Below are 19,388 nucleotides of genomic sequence, written 5' to 3'. Positions count from 1 at the left end.
TCCTTTCTGCAGTATTCTGAAAATGCTGTAAGGCTACGACAGTTGCTAAAACTTTTCAATCTAGAGAAATGAGCTCTTTAATTAAGATTAGTTTGGCAACCTAACATTAGCACTGTGCTTTTCAAGCCTAGTTCACTACCACCAGCAGGAAATCTGCATTTGTTTATGAATAATCATGCTACACAGGGTGTAGCTACTACGTGAAGATGATTCATTTGTTCCCAGGACCAATTTCTTCTTGCTTCACACTTTCTCCCCTTATATTCAAATTATGTTGCTCAAAGAGGCTGCCTTGATCATCACTACCATTTCTCTGATTATAGTAGTCCATTTTAAATCCTTTCATCTACGCTTTTATTCCATGGTTTCAATACTTCCTACCCAATCTGCTCTCTGCTTCTGAAATGTCTTTCATCTGTTCTCCTCTACTGTAAATCTCTTTCATTTTAATCTACATTGACCTGCTGTCAGTTGATTTGGTTACCCTACCCTCAATTTTTCTATTGATTTCCACTCCTATCCAGTGACAGTAATACACCTCCTTATTCTCAGCCTGGTAAACACACTTTCACTTTTATACCACGTACATCCTATAGAAAGCACGTATTTCTAAGAATGGTTTCTTCAAGTGAGTTTAAATTATTATAACACCCCAAACAAAATTTTCTTTGCTCCTTAAAATTTGTTCTTTAAAATTCAGTCCTTTTATTTGTCAATTATAGGCTGAGAAAAAAAATTCAGAACAAAGGTATTCACTTTCTGGCTTGGTGAATGGCATAGGAATCGTCATTAACTTTTGTGTCTCTGTCCTGGACAACTGGTCACTACACCTGATAAATTATACTTTGTTTTTTAACTTTAATTTTTTTTACCATGTGGCATGAGGAATCTTCATTCCCTGAGCAAGGATCAAACCCACACCCTCTGCACTGGAAGCGTGGAGTCGTAACCACTGAACCACTGGGAAGTCCCTCTATATGTTACTTAATCATTGAGTTTCTCTCCTCTCCAGTTCCACTTCTGTAGATGCACTGAATACAAAGAAAGAAGGGAAGGAAGAAGGAGGAATTAATACTCTGTGAACAGGAGTATTACTGTATCAGTTCAGTTCAGTCACTCAGTCGTATCTGACTCTTTGTGACCCCATGAATTGCAGCACACCAGGCCTCCCTGTCCATCACCAACCCCTGGAGTTTACTCAAACTCCTGTCCATCAAGTCAGTGATGCCATCCAGCCATCTCATCCTCTGTCGTCCCCTTCTCCTCCTGCCTCCAATCCCTCCCAGCATCAGGGTCTTTTCCAATGAGTCAATTCTTCGCATGAGGTGGCCGAAGTATTGGAGTTTCAGCTTTAGTATCAGTCCTTCCAATGAACATCCAGGGCTGATCTCCTTCAGAATGGACTGGTTGGATCTCCTTGCAGTCCAAGGTTCTCAGCACCACAGTTCAAAAGCATCAATTCTTTGGCACTCAGCCTTCTTCCCAGTCCAACTCTCACATCCATACATGAACACTGGAAAAACCATAGCCTTGACTAGACAGACCTTTGTTAGCAAAGTAATGTCTCTGTTTTTTAATATGCGATCTAGGTTGGTCATAACTTTCCTTCCAAGGAGTAAGCGTCTTTTAATTTCATGGCTGCAATCACCATCTGCAGTGATTTTGGAGCCCAAAATAATAAAGTCTGACACTGTTTCCACTGTTTCCCCATCTATTTCCCATGAAGTGATGGGGCCAGATGCCATGATCTTCATTTTCTGAATGTTGGGCTTTAAGCCAACTTTTTCACTCTCCACTTTCACTTTCATCAAGAGGCTTTGTAGTTCCTCTTCACTTTCTCCCATAAGGGTGGTATCATCTGCATATCTGAGGTTATTGATATTTCTCCCAGCAATATTGATTTCAGCTTGTGCTTCCTCCAGCCCAGCGTTTCTCATGATGTGCTCTGCATATAAGTTAAATAAGCAGGGTGACAATATACAGCCTTGACACACTCCTTTTCCTATTTGGAACCAGTCTGTTGTTCCATGTCCAGTTCTAACTGTTGCTTCCTGACCTGCATATAGGTTTCTCAAGAGGCAGGTCAGGTGATCTGGTATTCCATTCTCTTTCAGAATTTTCCACAGTTTATTGTGATCCACAGAGTCAAAGGCTTTGGCATAGTCAATAAAGCTGAAATAGATGTTTTTCTGGAACTCTCTTGCTCTTTTGATGATCCAGCGAATGTTGGCAATTTGACCTCTGGTTCCTCTGCCTCTTCTAAAACCAGCTTGAACATCAGGAAGTTCACGGTTCACAGATTGCTCAGCACAAAATCTTCTGTGTTTTTGATAATCGTTGTGCTTTCCAATTTATAAGTACTCATTACTACCCTGTCAATATCTGTTTGCTTATATGTTTTCCCTATCAGATTGTGTATGTTTCATTCATTTCTGGGTTCCCACAACCAGTCTCAACACAGAGTACACCTCAGGGGATATGATTGTTCTGTTCAGTCATGTCTGACTCTGTGATCCCAAGAACTGCAGCACACCAGGCTTCTCTGTCCTTCCCTATCTCCCAGAGTTTACTCAAACTCACATCCATTGAGTCAGTGTTGCCATCCAACTGTCTCATCCACTGTCATCCCCTTCTCCTCCTGCCTTCAATCTTTCCCAGCATCAGCGTCTTTTCCAATGATCAGCTCTTCCCATCAGGTGGCCAAAGTATTGGAGCTTCAGCTTCAGCATCAGTCCTTCCAAAGATTCAGGGTTGATTTCCTTTAGGATTGACTAGTTGGATCTCCTTGATGTCTAAGGGACTCTCAATTGTCTTCTCCATTACCACAGTTGAAAAGCAGCAATTCTTTGGTGCCAGCTTCCCTGGTGGTTCATATGGTAAAGAATCTGCCTGCAATGCAGGAGACCAGGTTCAGTCCCTGGGTTGGGAAGATCCCCTGGAGAAGGGAATGGCAACCCACTCCAGTGTTCTTGCCTGGAGAATTCCATGGACAAAGGAGCCTGGCGGGCTACAGTCCGTGGGATCCCAAAGAATTGGACACTTTCAGCCAACTCTCACATCCATACATGACTACTGGAAAAACCATAACTTTGACTATACAGATTGCAAAGTGATGTCTCTGGTTTTTAATATGCTGTCTAGGTGTTTCATACTTTTTCTTCCAAGGAGCAAGCATCTTTTAATTTCATGGCTGCAGTCACTGTCTGCAGTGATTTTGGAGCTCAAGAAAATAAAATCTGTCACTGTTTCTACTTTTTGCCCTTCTATTTGCCATGAAGTGATTGGACCAGATGCCATAATCTTAGTTTTTTTTTAAGTTGAGTTTTAAGCCAGCTTTTTCACTCACCTCTTTCTCCACCTCCATCAAGAGGGTCTTTAGTTTCTCTTCACTTTCTGCCATTACAGTGGTATTATCTGCATATCTGAAGTGTTGCTATTTCTCCTGGCAATCTTGATTCCAGCTTGTGAGTCATCCAGCCTGGCATTTTGCATGATGTACTCTGCATTTAAGTTAAATAAGCAGGGTGACAATATACAGTCTTGACGTCTTCCTTTCCCAATTTTGAACAGTCCATTGTTCCATGTCCAGTTCTAACTGTCGCTTCTTGTCCTGTATACAGATTTCTCAGAAGACAGATAAGATGGTCTAGTATTCCCATCTCTTTCAGAATTTTCCACAGTTTGTTGTGATCCACACAGTCAAAGGCTTTAGCATAGTTAATAAGCAGAACTAGATGTTTTTCTGGAATTCTGTTGCTTTCTCTATGATCCAAAGGACATTGGCAATTTAATCTCAGCTTCCTCTGTCTTTTTTAAATCCAGCTTGTACATCAGGGGATGTTAAGCTGAACTAAACAGTGGTTTAGCCTGATGTGCACAAGACTAATGCAACCTACCCACTCAATTACTTTTTAGGCCTTTCCAGTTAACTTCCAGGGTCCACCAAAGAGTAAGACTCTCCTTCAACAGGTGATTGCCCTGCAGCCCAGCCTGCTGTTGCTACCTATGGGCTCCCCCACCCCTTTGACCAATCACAACCAGGGTTCAAACCAAAATTCAGAGTTACTTGTTACCAAACAGGAGAGCTCTAGAGGAGCCAGACGTCAGGTCAGTAAAGCAACACAAAAAGGAAAATTGGGAACATTTGGGAGTTGCTTAGGTCACTTGAGTCATTTCAAAAGGAAGAAAGCAGTTCCCACTTTCCGAATAAGTACATTAAGGAAGCAATCAAATACGTGAAGAAAGATATGTGCAAAAAGATGTTTATTATAGATTTTACTGTAGGTTTATGACACAAAAATGTAAGGAAAACCTTAAATGAATCACAGAATCTCAATACAAATATTGTGCATCTACTCATTGCATTTTTGAAGAGTTTTAAAAGACATTTAATACTGCTTGTGATTCAATATCAAATGAAGTGTTAAGTAAAAAAGACCATTGATGATGCCAATCATTTCTCTATATATTTCTAAAACATATAGTATTTAGAAGACATGATACAAAATGTATGTTTGTGAGATTTTTTTAACTTTCTGTTTTGAAATAATTCCATATTTAAAGAAAACTTGCAAAAATACTACCCCCCAAAATCCCATATGTCTTTCACCCTTGTGCTGCACTGTGCTTTGTTGCTCAGTCTTGTCCGACCCTTCGCGACCCCATGGACTGTACCCTGCCAGGCTCCTCTGTCCATGGGGATTCTCCAGGCAAGAATACTGGAGTGGGTTCCCAGGCCCTACTTCAGGGGGTCTTCCCGACCCAGGAGTTGAACCTGGGTCTCTTATGTCTCCTGCATTAGCAGCCGGGTTCTTTACCACTACGCCCATCTGGGAAGCCCTAGTAAAATGTGGGCTCTTTTAGGGGCAACAAGTGGGGTCTGATTTCCTGACCAGTAATTGAACCCTGGCTCCATGCATTGGGAGCATGTAATCTTAACCATTGAAACACAAGTCCCTACCTTGGGTTTTGGTTCTATGTATTTTATTGCGGGTAGGTGCTAAGTCGCTTTAGTTATGTCTGACTCTTTGCAACCCTATTGGACTGTGGCTTGCCAGGCTTCTCTGTCCATGGGATTGTCCAGGCAAGAATACTGGAGTGGGTTGCTATACCTTCCTCCAGGGTATCTTCTCAATCCAGGGGTTGAATCCAGGACTCCTGTATCTAACCACATTTGCTTTATTCTTTCTTCTGTGCATGCATGCTCCTTTCTCACTCTTTCTTCTATCTCTACAGAGAGATATAAATATATTTAAAGAAAGTATTATAATTATTTTCTGATCCATTTATTCCTAAATATTTTAAGTGTATTTCTCCAAAATAGTACAGATATCACAATACAATTATCAAAATCAGAAAATATTGATACAACACTGTGACTTAATCTATGACTCTATTCAAATTTTGCCAGTTGTCCCACTAGTACTCTTAACAGAAAAATAAAATATTTTTTTCTGGCCCAGGATTCTGTGCAGGATCACATGTTATAATTAGTGTCAAATTTTTTTTAATATTCTTTCATCTGGAACTATTTATCAGTCTTTTTTTTAATGACCTTGACATTTTTACAGAATATATGCCATTTATTTTGTAAAATACCCCTCAATTTTAGCTTGCTATTTCTTCTTGATTAGATTCAGATTATGCATTTTTGGCAGGAGTCCTACAGAATTGATGTTGTGTCCTTCTCAGTGCATCATATCAGAAGTCATACACTAACTGTACATCCCATCACTGGTAGTAATAGCGGTTTAGTTCACTTACTACCTTACCTTCCTAAGAAATCTGTATGCAGGTCAAGAAGCAACAGTGAGAACCAGACATGGAACAAGAGACTGGTTCAAAACTGGGAAAGGAGTATGTCAAGACTATGTTGTCACCCTGCTTATTTAACTCATATGCAGAGTACATCATGGGAAATGCTAGGTAGCTGAAGCACAAATTGGAATCAAGATTGGAGGGAGAAATATCAATAATCTCAGATATGCAGATGACACCACCCTTATGGCAGAAAGCGAAGAGGAACGGAAGAGCCTCTTGATGAAAGTGAAAGAGTGAAAACTCTGGCTTAAAGCTCAATATTCAAAAAACAAAGATCATGGCATCTGGTCCCATCACTTCATGGCAAATAGATGGGGAAACAATGGAAGCAGTGATAGACTTTATTTTCTTGGGCTCCAAAATCACTGCAGAGAGTGACTGCAGCCATGAAATTAAAAGACACTTGCTCCTTGGAAGAAAAGCTATGACCAAACTAGAGAGCATATTAAAAAGCAGAGACATTACTTTGCTGACAAAGGTCCATCTAGTTAAAGATATGGTTTTTCCAATAGTCATGTATGGATATGAGAGTTGGACCATAAAGAAAGCTGAGTGCCAAAGAATTGATGCTTTTGAACTGTGTGATATTGGAGAAGACTCTTGAGAGTTCCTTGGACTGCAAGGAGATCCAACCAGTCCATCCTAAAGGAAATCAATCTTGAATATTCATTGGAAGGACTGATGCTGAAGCTGAAGCTCCAATACTTTGGCCACCTGATGCAAAGAACTGACTCACCAGGAAAGACCCTGATGCTGGGAAAGATTGAAGGCAGGAGGAGAAGGGAACCTCAGAGGGTGAGATGGTTGGATGGCATCACCAACTTGATGGCCATGAGTTTGAGCAAGCTTGGGAGTTGGTGATATACAGGGAAGCCTGGCATGCTGCAGTCCATGGGGTCGCAAAGAGTCATCAGACACAACTGAGCAACTGAACTGATGACTAATGATGATCATTTGATTGATTAAGATGGTATCTGCCAGGTTTATCCAGTGTCAGTAACTATTTTGCTCTTTGTAAGTAATAAATATCTTTTAGAGAGATTACAAACTTTAACATGTGTTGATAACTCTTGCTCAAAGTAGTTATTAATTTTATTGTTGCCAAATTTCTAATTCCATCATTATCATTCCCAATACATTTTTTTATTTGCCTCCCTACGCTATGGGTGAGCTTTTTGCTTCTCCCCCATTTATCAATCAACTTGTTGATTTATATCAGAATAAACTCATCAACTTTTATTTTATTCTTTGAATTTTATAGTCATTACCTTCATTATTTCTTTTGATGGAAAAATTGTTTCAAATTTGGTTGGCTTCTTTGTTCATTTATCATCTTTCCATCGTCTTCTAAGCATTTACTTTACTTTCTGTCACTATATCCCAGGCTGGCCTTGTGCTTTCCTAGTCCCAGCCCTGGAAACACCCATTTCCTCTAAAAGCCTTAGTTCTATTTAGTGAAGGAAGGTATTTAGAAATTAAGATCTAGGTGGTAGGTGTGCTCATTGCCACTATGATGCCTTTGCTTCTAGGCTTTCTCAGTAAGTAGAGCTAGAGAACACACAAACACACACACTCCACTTTTACTTGAACCTCATTTTTATTTTAAAGAACAGATTAACTCTGGTATTCAGACTTGGGAATTTGGCAGTCATTTTCTAGATAATGGCTGAAGTGAGCTTGTCACTTCAAGAAAAGGAACTAACAGTATTTGTTGCCAAGGATAAAATTCAGGCTTTCTACTAACATAAACTTGACAGCTTCCCAGACTTTTCTGAAGAGATGGGTGCTTATTAACAAATGTTGTGGAGTTTTTTCTTTTAATTGTGTAATGAAATATGTCAACATTTGGAAGGTCTACATAGCTCAGCGTACTAGTATTTTTTTTCAGATGACCAATGCATGATTTTACAAATACATATGTGGGTAACATATCCTTTAAAGTGTAATATAGACCAAAAGATTTTAATGGAAATGCATGCAAAAAATTAATTGATATGGTTTCAGATTCCATATTATAGCTAACCAGTAAGAAATTAGCACTTGTCGGGACTTTGCTGGTGGTCCAGTGGCTAAGACTTTGGGCTCCCAATGCAGAGGGCTCAGGTTTGATCCCTGGTCAGGGAACTGGATCCCACATGCTACAACTAAAAGATCCTGCATGCCGCAACTAAGACCTGGTGCAACTGAATAAAAAATATACATGTGTATATACGTATATATAAATATTTTTTCTTCACATGAATGGACTTCCCTGGTGACTAGATGATAAAAAATCTGCCTGCAATGCAGGGGACCCAGGTTGAATCACTGGGTTGGGAGGATCCCCTGGAGAAGGGAATGGCTACCCACTCTAGTATTCTTGCCTAGAGAATTCCATGGACAGAGGAGCCTGGCAGGCTACAGTCCATGGGCTCCCGAAGAATCAGACACAAATGAGTGACTAACACTTTCACTTTTCATACATATATATGTGTGTGTGTGTATATATATATATATGTATATATTATATAAAAGAAATTACCACTTGTCAAGTTTTAAAGTAGTGTCAAAGAAAATATCCACTATTATCTGAAATGACTGTTAATGTACTCCTCACTTTTCTAACTATGTATCCTTTAAGGACAGATTTTCTTCATATACATCAACTAAACATATCCCAAGAGATTGAGTGCAGAAGTAGGTATGATAATCCAACTGTCTTCTAATTGACTGACTTTAAAGAGATTTAAAGGGAATTCCCTGGCAGTCTGGTTGTTAGGACTCTGAGCTTCCACTGCAGGGAGATGGGTACTCTGGTTGGGAGCAGGGGTGGAATTTACAAAAATGTAAATAATGCCAGTTTTCATAATATATTTTTGCTGTGAAAAATACAATTATTTTTTCATTAAAATAAGTTGCTTATGTTAACATATAATGAGTTCACTGTTATTTTAAATAAATGAATAATTCTTTAAATAATTTTCTCAGTTTTAATTCCTAAGATGATAAATATTAACAGGTATCCACACAGACAAAAGATTTCGGCAGTCTTCCATAATTTATAAGGGAGTGAAGGGGGCCTGTTACCAAAATGTTTGAGAACCTTGTCTATAATTTATTCTTCTATAGTTTATTGTATACTTTCTCCTACACGTGGGTATTTATGTTGTTTCCAGTATTTTGCATTACAGACAATGTAACAACAAATAGTTTTGTTCATCTATGTTTTTATAATGTTGTAGCTGTATCTTCAGGGGACACTCTTAGGAGAATTTGCATTTCTGGCTCAAGAGATAAATGCACATGTAGTTTTACTAATAGCGCCTGTTACTCAACCATGAAAATGCAATTTACAGAGATGTGAATGGACCTGGAAACTCTTACAAAGTGGCCACTGCAGTGAGAAGCCCGTGTGCCACAACTAGAGAGCAGCCCCTGCTTGCTGCAGCTGGAGAAAGCCTGCGGGCAGCAACGAAGACCCAGCACATCCCCAAAATAAATATTAAAGTAAATAGAAAGAAAATAGAGTAGAGGACACAAATCTGGAGACACAGAAGCCGTTTATAAGTGTCTATTGCAATAATCTAGTCAAAAGTGATGGTGACCTGAATTAAGGTAGAGTAGGGAGAATGGAGATTTCACAAGGCAAAACGTTCAAACTCATGATCGGATTGGTATGTGAAAAAGAGGAAGAAGTCAACGGTGACTCGGATTTCTGGCTTAGGCAACTGGGTGGTCGGTCTATGGCTATCAGACGGGGCCACAACCATGGGGAAATAGCAGGCTTGAGAGAAAAAAATGATGACTGCTGCTGTAACATGTTGACAGATTAATAAACTGAGGTTAGCAGTCCCAGGTGACTGTAAGTGGCATAGCTAAACTTCCAAATCTGGTCCCTCTGACTTCAGTGTTCTTGTTGCTTCAGCACCACCACACCTCCTCCCACACGTAGAGTGGGAATGCGCACCAACCACCAGGGAGGGGAAAACTACTGGAAACGTTTATAATGGGAGTGAAATATCTTCCTGTGAGTCAAATTTGACTGAATAACAACACAAGAGGGTGTTTCCATAAGCATAATTATTAACCCTCTGCCTGTGATGACTCACACTGCCATTCTCTGGTCCTAGAGAGAAAGTATGGAGATACATTTGAGATCGGGGAATGTTTATTATGGGTTTTTCATAAGGATTACCTATGAGGCAACGTGGCAGGTGTGTACAATGAAAAGATCCTGGGATAGAGACTGGACACCTGGTGTCCAATGACGTAAACATGGACTGGACTGAAGAAGAAAATTGCTGTTTAGGGCTTCAAATCTCTGGGCCTTACCTCAGGGTGTCCAGTTCAATCAGGGCTGCTTCAGCACACCAGCCTATTCCATACTACTGGCCATGTACAGAGATAGTATAGTATGGTGGAAAGAACCTGCACTTTGGAGTTGGCAAATCTGAGTTTAAATCACGGTTCCACTGACTTCAGGCTACTTGACTGAAGGTAGCCACTTATTCTGAGTCTTGTTTTTACTCATTTGTATGGTATGTGGATGAAAGTGTCATCAAGAAAGTTCCAAGTGCATGGTAAACACTCAAGGTAAATTATCTTCCCTTGTCTTTTCTCATCTTTTGAACCTCACACACTGTTTCCCATCTCTGTCAGCTCCGGAAGAGAGTTAATAGTTTCTTTATACCCCTTCCTATTCTTTCCATGTACATGTATCCTCTCACTGTCAGAAAAGCAAATAAAAAATATTTTGGAGCAGAGTAGACGAGCCAAATAGTACCCATTATAGCCTGATGACTCACAAAGTTTATTTTGTGATAAAAGTAGCTTGTAGCTACTCACAAGCTACACCCCAGTTGTGCATATGAGCAAATAATGTGTGTGTTCTCATATGAGTTCACCTCAGTCCTATAAACACTAATTTTTAACTATGATCCAGACGCTATAGGGATACAGAGTTGGAAAAAAAAGACATTTTGCTTAGTTTTAGGTGTATTTATAGTGTGTGTTGGGCTTCCCTGGTGGCTCAGTCAGAAAAGAATCTGCCTGCAGTGTAGGAGAACCAGCTTCCATCCCTGCACTGGGAAGATCCCCTGGAGAAGGAAATGGCAACCCACTGCATTATTCTTGCCTGGAGAATTCCATGGACAGAGGAGCCTGGCAGGCTACAGTCCATGGGGTTGCAAAGAGTCGGAAACTGAGCAACTAAACCACACCACACTATATGTATGTGTTAGTATGTGTTTTGGCTGAGGAAAGGAAGGATTAGATTCATAGAACTGAGGAATATATAAGCTGAAAACAGTGATAGGGTGGAGCCAGCTTTATTGGTTCATGAGAGCAAATTGTTAAATTTTAAGAAACTTTGTGAGCTAGTTGTTAAATGTGGCCATTTTGAAAAGTTATATAAACATTATGTTAGAGTAATCCTTACAGGCAACTTGCTTTGCAAAGTTCTGAAATGTGCATATTTTAGTTCCCATTTTAGTTAAATAACATCAGTCCAACAAGACAGTTCACATTTCATTTATCACAGTATATTAACTGCAAGTAATTGCACTAAGTACAAACTTTGCTGCTGTCTCTTTGGTTCACAAATCACTATATAAATAACAGATGCACTTTATGACTTGTGATCAATCACATCACTTCTTTCAAAGTGTCAGGAATTGACACTGTACAGTGATACAGCCATTGTTATTCAGTTCTTACACAGACAATAAAGTGTGTATTGTGTTGCCTCTTCTTTTACTAATGACAAAACCCACGTGACATTTTACAGAAATCAATAAAAAACAGAAATTAATAGTCAAAAAAGGGAATTAACCAAAAAAAATGAAGCAAGGTAACAAAAAATGAGAAGACTGAAAGTGAAACTTTAATTGAACATAAAATTATAGAAGAAACAGTTGAGCATGGAAATGATACTTCTTTCATCTGCAAGGCACTAGATGCGTGTGTCCCCAGAGAAACTTCATGAAGGCAAGCTTATTGATACCATTGAGGACAGTGGTGGTGAGGGAAAGACTGAAGGTGTCTTAGAGAAAGTAACCCTGGCAAAAAACTTCACTTTAAAAAGTTTAGAGATACGTTACAATGTTGGAAGTACAAAGAATGCAATGTTGAAAGTGGATCCAAACAAAGAGAAGTAGGACCACGTTCTACTTATAGAAAAGTTGCTCACTCATATTTTAAGATATAATACAGGAAGGCAAGCACTGTTTAGATTACTCTTAATAATTTTTTACAAAGAAACAAAGCACTTTAATTCTCAATGTTTTGAATGTTTTAATTTATAATGTGCTATACCAATCAACAAGGAAAGAATAGCGTTTGAACATATAGTGCTGGGACAACCGGATATCCACATGCAAAGGAATGAAGTCAGACCCTACCTCACATCATATACAAAATGAACTCAAAATGGAACAAAGACCTATATGTAAAACCTAAAACTATAAAACTCTTAGAAGCAAACATAGATGTAAATCTTTGTGACCTTGAATATTTAAGACATCACCCCCGATTCAAAGTCACAAAGATTTACATCTACGACTGACTAACACTTCGTAAATATAACACCAAAAGTACAAGCAGTCAAAGGAAAAAAATAGGTAAATTGGTGTGCTTCATCCAGCACACCACAGGCTAGAAAGGACATCAATGATCCTATAATCTATTATCATTTTATATGTTAGGGGCATGAGACCCAGGACCTGCCCAAGGTTACAGACAGGTGAATGAATGGATGGTCAACCTTTGAATCATGTACTGTTCTTTTACACTTTGACACCACCTCCCTGGGTATCCAGGAAAATATATTTTCCACGACATGCCAGAGTGACCATGGGCAGCGACGGTGTATAAAACAGTTGTCATCAGTTTAGCTAATAAAAAATCTCTTTTTCTCCAGAGTCCTAATAATCCTGGGTACCTCCCCTAGGGGAAAGAAGCACAAGAAGCATCAGGACACAAGAAGAAACGCGCCAGGTGCCTCTCCCTATCCTGGCAGACAGCAATAGGCAGGCTAACAAGCCATGTCTTATTTTTGGACTTTTCTCTCCTTACACCCTGAGGCATTAAAGAAGATGGGGAGATATCCAGGCTTCTCTCTTCCATAAGGGATTAAACAAGAGACCTGGCCCCCGTGGGAGAGGATCAGGTTCAAATTTGGCCTCCAGGCCAAAACTGTCTTCTTGGCCTCAGTCACTTGGAATATTACTTCAGTATTATCTTATTTACCCAGAGTCTCTCTTGAGAGGATTATTAATAATAATAGATCTTTACTTTTAAATACAGCCCTTTACAATTTGCAAGGCCTTTGTACATGCACCATCCTGTTTGAGCCCCTTAATAGCCCTGTATGGTGAGTAGGGTAGGGGATTAGTAAACCTATTTTATAGATGAGGAAATGAGGCTCAAAGAGACAGGGTGCTCATGTTCATGAAACAAATTTTAGGACTAGAACCCAAATATACTGACACACAATTGAGTTGTCTTCGATGATGCAAAAGTACCACAGCACAGGCCTAGAAGTATTGAGAGGATTATTACTAGTTAGTCATTTGTAATAAAAAATAGATTGTTAGAAGAGAAAAGAACTTGGGCAAAAAAGATCTTTGAGAAGCCGGGTCCAGGAAACTTGTTACTGAGAAAGTGGCATGTAAGTTGGGACCTGCAGGCTAAGGAGCATTTAACCAGGAAGACGCGTGCATGATGACCTGGGAACCTGAGTTAGCCAGTGTGGCTGGAGTGGCCAGAGTAAGGAGTGAGTGGCAAGGGGTGAGACCAGAGAGAGGCAGACATCAGATCACAAAGGACGTGTAGCTCATGGTAAGAAGTTGGGATTTCATCTTACAGACAGTGGGAAGCCTTGAAGGCTTTTCAACCAGGGGAGGGATATGACCCAACTTATGTCTAAAATATCACTGGCTGCTGAGAGGCACTGGAATTGTAGAAACAATATTTGAAACTGGGAAGTCTCGGAAACCCAAACAAGATGGATGCATTTGAAATATATGCCTGTTACTGTCAAATACAGTCTCTTATTTAGGCCTCACGACAACCGCGTGATGTCGGTGTTTTACAGATATTTTTTAAATTTTATAGATGAAGAAGCTGAGATTCAGAGAGGTTCAGCTTCCGTATCATCCTTCCCTCTGCGTAATAATGATCATACCATATTCACTCGGTTGGTAAAGAATCCACCTGCAATGCAGGACACCTGGGTTCGGTCCCTGGGTTGGAAAGATCCCCTGGAGAGGGAAAAGGCTACCCACTCCAGTATGCCTAGAGAATTCCATGGACTGTGTAGTCTGTGGGGTCACAGAGAGACAGACTCAACTGAGCAACTTTCACTTTCACTTTCAATATGCCAAGTAAGGAAACAAGAGTTGGTGTCAGAGTGATTAGCATGATAAAGCTCCTGTCTAAAAGGCTTTTTCTTTTTCCAGATGAAAGAGATCAGTCTAGCACAGAACTGCTATGGTTAGAGGCTGCTGCTGCTAAGTCGCTTCAGCCATGTCTGACTTTGTGCGACCCCATAAATGGCAGCCCACCAGGCTCCCCCATCCCTGGGATTCTCCAGGCAAGAACACTGGAGTGAGTTGCCATTTCCTTCTCCAATGCATGAAAGTGAAAAGTGAAAGGGAAGTCACTCAGTCATGTCCGACTCTTCGGGTCCCCATGGACTGTAGCCTACCAGGCTCCTCTGTCCATGGGATTTGCCAGGCAAGAGTACTGGAGTGGGGTGCCGTCGCCTTCTCCTGTGGTTAGAAGAGGTTATGTCAACTAGAAAACTGTGTTTGACTCAGCACGAGAGCAGGCCATCAGAACCCCTTGATCTAGTTAGTAGGGAGCTTCCTATTCAGCAATATGAAAAATTGAAGCCCTAGAAAGGTGTCATTCTCAAGACGGAGGGGATCTATGTATACATATAGCCGACTTGCTTTGTTGCACAGCAGAAACTAACACAACCTTGTGAAGCAATTATACTCCAATAAAAATAAATGAATAAATTAATTTAAATGTTTAGCAATTTAAAAAAAAAACCATAATTGCAGATTGAAAGACTCCTTACAGGTGGTTGTGTGCAAATATCCCACTGCACAGATGAAAAAACTGAAAATTAAAACTCAGAGAATGGGAGGAGCTTTCAAGTATCACCACCCAGAATGACAGTGTCAGAGTTGAGGTAGAACCAGGTCATCTGACTCCCAGCCTATAGTTCCCACAGAACTGGACTCTGCTATTTCTTTGATGGGCCCAACGATACTGGAATATGCCATATCAAATGAATTCCACGTGAGTAAAAGAATTTTGAGTAGAGGAAGGGGGCAAATCTCATTTCTGCTCCTAGGAGTTCCCTGTCAGAAACAATTGTCTTCCCACTAACAGCCTCTTAAGTCCTCGAACAAAGCCAGCTCCTAGAAAAGCTGGAGAGAGGGTTGGACTGTCCCCAGGAGTCAAGGCTCCTATTCTTCCCTCTCTGTCCCCTTTCTTCTCCAGGTGATCTCTACTCTTGAATGCATGCTTTTAGGAAAGGATATTCTGTCATGAATTAAAGAGAAGCAAATCCCCGTTAGTCAGGGTCCCTAAAGTCTGCCTCACTGCTATGTGGTGTTGTTCAGTTGCTAAGTCTTGTCCAACTCTTTGCAATTCCAAGAACTGCAGCATGCCAGACTTCCCTGTCCTTCATTATCTCCCTGAGTTTGCTCAGACTCATGTCCATCAAGGCAAGGATGCCATCCAACCACCTCATCCTCTGTCATCTCCTTCTCCTCTTGCCCTCAATGTTACCCAGCATCAGGGTCTTTTTCAATGAGTCAGCTCTTTGCATCAGGTGGCCAAAGAATTGGAACGTCAGCATCAGTCCTTCCAATGAGTATTCAAGGTTGATTTCCTTTAGGATTGACTAATTTGATCTCTTGTGGTCAAGGGACTCTCAAGAGTTCCCCAACACCACAATTTGAAGGTATCAATTCTTCAGTGCTCAGCCTTCTTTATGGTCCAACTCTCACATCCGTATATAACTACTGGAAAAACCATAGCTTTGACTAGATGGACTTTTGACTATATGGACTATACTGTCAGCAAAGTGATGTCTCTGCTTTTTAATACACTGTGCTGAAGCTAAGTCGCTTCAGTCATGTCCAACTCTGTGTGACCCCATAGACGGCAGCCCACCAGGCTCCCCTGTCCCTGGGATTCTCCAGGCGAGAACACTGGAGTGGGTTGCCATTTCCTTCTCCAATGCATGAAAGTGAAAAGTGAAGGTGAAGTTGCTCAGTCGTGTCCGACTCTTAGCGACCCCATGGACTGCAGCCCACCAGGCTCCTCCGTCTATGGGATTTTCCAGGCAAGAGTACTGGAGTACACTGTGACCCTTGGGCAAATCACTGCTTCTCTTGGGCCTGTTTCCTTATCTGCATAGTGAGAATACTGGACATAACTCCTGAGGGGCTTACTAGTTCTGCTCTTATGGGATCAGCACTTCTTAGTTCCCATGATTCAGTTCCCTGGAACAGAGTAGGTAGGAGATCACCTACTTTGTGATGTCTTCCCTAACACACTGACATATCTCTCATTCCCTTGGTGGTAGGCATTAAGACTTCTCCCTCTTTGTGTCCTTGGGCCTATCCACTTGATAAAAGTTCAGTAGATATTTGTTGAACTCATTAATCTTTTTTTAAACTCATTAATCTTAAATAACTTATTATAAATTCATCCCAATCAAGGGAATATATATATATTTTTAATTTTAAGGATCTTCTAATGTACCAAAGAAAATCGAGAGTGATTGTTGAGTGACACTTAGAAAAACAGTGGTGTAATTCAAGCTATGTCCAACAGGTGGCACAGTAGTCATGATCAAAGCAGTCAAGGACATGTTCTTTACAAAAGGGACAACAGCAACTAATACTTGGGTAATGTTCATAAAACACTTTTTTAATGTATATTGTCTACATGAATTTTTAATTCCCACTTTACAAATGAAGTGGGAAATAAGGGAGCTTTCCCAAATCCCAGAATCTTTTCATTATCAATCAATTGTTCAGTCTCTAAGTTGTGTCTGACTCTTTGTGGCCCCATGGACTGTAGCCTGCCAGGCTTCTCTGTCCACGGAATTTTCCAGGTAAGAATACTGGAGTGGGCTGCCACTTGTCTCCTACATTGGCAGGAGGATTCTTTACCTCTAGCACCTGAAAAGACCAGTCAATCAATTAGGTAAGTTGATTTCAAGGGTCCACCAGAGACTGTGATTTTCTTTACAAATTACCTCCCTCTTTTTTTGAAAATGTGTGTAGTGTTACTTTCAGAGCTTCATCTCTTTGGTTGAGATTTTAAATTTTAAATATTTAAATGGAGGTAGGGATGGGGGAATGTATTAAATACTTTAATTCATTTGCACTTCAGTGTAAAAAGTTTAAAACACGAATGTATTTCAAAACCACTTGACCTAAGTGGGTTGGATGGATGCAGTGAGTGTGCACAGGGCAATGGGGACCTGAAGTTCAGTTCAGTTGCTCAGTCGTGTCTGATGACTCTTCGAGACCCCATGGACTGCAGCATGCCAGTCTTCCCTGACCATCACCAATTCCCAGAGCTTGCTCAAACTCATGTCCATTGAGTCAGTGATGCCATCCAACCATCTCATCCTCTGAGGTCCCCTTTTCCTCCTGCCTTCAATCTTTCCCAGCATCAGGGTCTTTTCTAATAAGTCGGCTCTTCACATCAAGTGGCCAAAGCATTGGAGCTTCAGCTTCAGAATCAGTTCTTCCAATGAATATTCAGGGTTGATTTCCTTTAGGATTGACTGGTTTGATCTCCTTGCAGTTCAAGGGACTCTCAAGAGTCTTCTCCAACACCACAGTTCAAAAGCATCAATTTTTCAGTGCTCAGCTTTCTTTATGGTAAAATTCTCACATCCATACATGACCACTGGAAAAACCATAGCTTTGACTAGATGGACCTTAGTTAGCAAAGCAATGTCTCTGCTTTTTAATATGCTGTCTAGGTTTGTCATAGCTTTCTTCCAAGGAGCAAGCATCTTTTAATTTTATGGCTGTAATCACCCTCTGCAGTGATTTTGGAGCCCAAGAAAATAGTCTGACACTGTTTCCTTTGTTTCCCCATCTATTTGTCATGAAGTGATGAGACCAGATGCCGTGATGTTAGTTTTTGACCTGAAGAAGAGCCGCAAAGATGAGATGGCAGATAGGGGAAGGAAGAGGAATTATAGGAAGTGTCATTAACTTAATTTTGCCATAGGTTAACCTGGTTCTCTGTTGTGGTAGCCATTGCCAAAGGCCTCTATTCATCAGGGGATTTGTTATCCCAGGAATTCTAATTTGACAGTACAGTTCAGGACAGTGTAGAGTCAAGTAAGAATGCCTGGAAAATTCTCAAGAAACATTTGATGGCATCCTCTAGAGAGAAGCTAGAAAACCAAGAGTCAAATCTGGGGTCATAAGAATGAAATCTGGAGTAAAATAGTAAAATCTGAAATTCCAGATTTGGTACCTGGCATTCAGTATTAGAATCTCAGACTTTGATAGAACTGAAAGGTCAAAAATAAAGTATAAAATTTGCAAATTAGAACTTGTGTTCTAGTATAGAATCCAAGGTTGCTATTATTGAAATTCCAGAGTAGAATTTTTTTTTTTCTTTCCAGCTGCACTACACACAGCTTGCAGACTTTTAGTTCCCTGACCAGGGGTTGAACCCAGGACACCACTGTGAATGTATTGAGTCCTAACCACTGGACCACCAGGGAATTCCCCAGAAGTAGAATTTCTGATTGTGATTTTGGAATCTAATTGTAGGATTCAAGTTCAGAGAATAAACCCTATTCTTCCAGTAGTAGAATTTTGGGGTTCCAAGTAGCAGCTGAGTTCTAACTGTAGAATGCCCAGGTTCAGAGACTAGAACCTGAAGCTTCAATAGTAGGTACAGGAATTCAGTACTCGAGTCTCAGACTTTGAATCTGGAGCCTGGAGTTCTAATAGTAAAATCTCTGGAAAAAAATAAAACAAAACTCCAGTTATGAGAGTAAAATCTAGAGGTCCAATAGCGGAATTTCAATTTCAGAGAAAGAAACCAATGGTTCCTAACTTGAATGTAGGGTTACAAGAATAGAATATGGAATTTACAATATTACTAGAACCTTGGGCTTTGAGATTGGAGCTTTAAGTTCCAATAATACAGTATTGAAGTTTGAATGCTTAGCCTGAAACCCAAGCACAGAATACGGGGTTCAGAGAGCACATGTTACATTCCAATAGAGAGAGTCTTGAGTTGTCACGGTGGAACCTAAGGTATAATATTGAATTATGAAATTCCAAAATTGAAATCTAGCATAGTAGATTAGCATTAGAATCAGCCTTCAGTAGTAATAATGCTAATGGCTAATGCTAATTAAGTGCTTACTATGTGCCAAGCATTATTCTAAGTCCTTTATCTGTATGATCATTGTAATTGTCATTATTGGGCTTCCTGGGTAGTGCAGCTGGTAGAGAATCCGCCTGCCAAGGCAGGAGACACAAGAGGTGTGGGTTCCATCCCTGGGTCGAGAAGATCCCCTGGAG

Source organism: Ovis aries, chromosome 1 (assembly GCF_016772045.2).
Source record: "Ovis aries strain OAR_USU_Benz2616 breed Rambouillet chromosome 1, ARS-UI_Ramb_v3.0, whole genome shotgun sequence".
Classification (NCBI taxonomy): domain Eukaryota; kingdom Metazoa; phylum Chordata; class Mammalia; order Artiodactyla; family Bovidae; genus Ovis; species Ovis aries.
The sequence above is the reverse complement of the archived record's forward strand: the minus strand, read 5'-3'. Positions refer to the sequence as shown.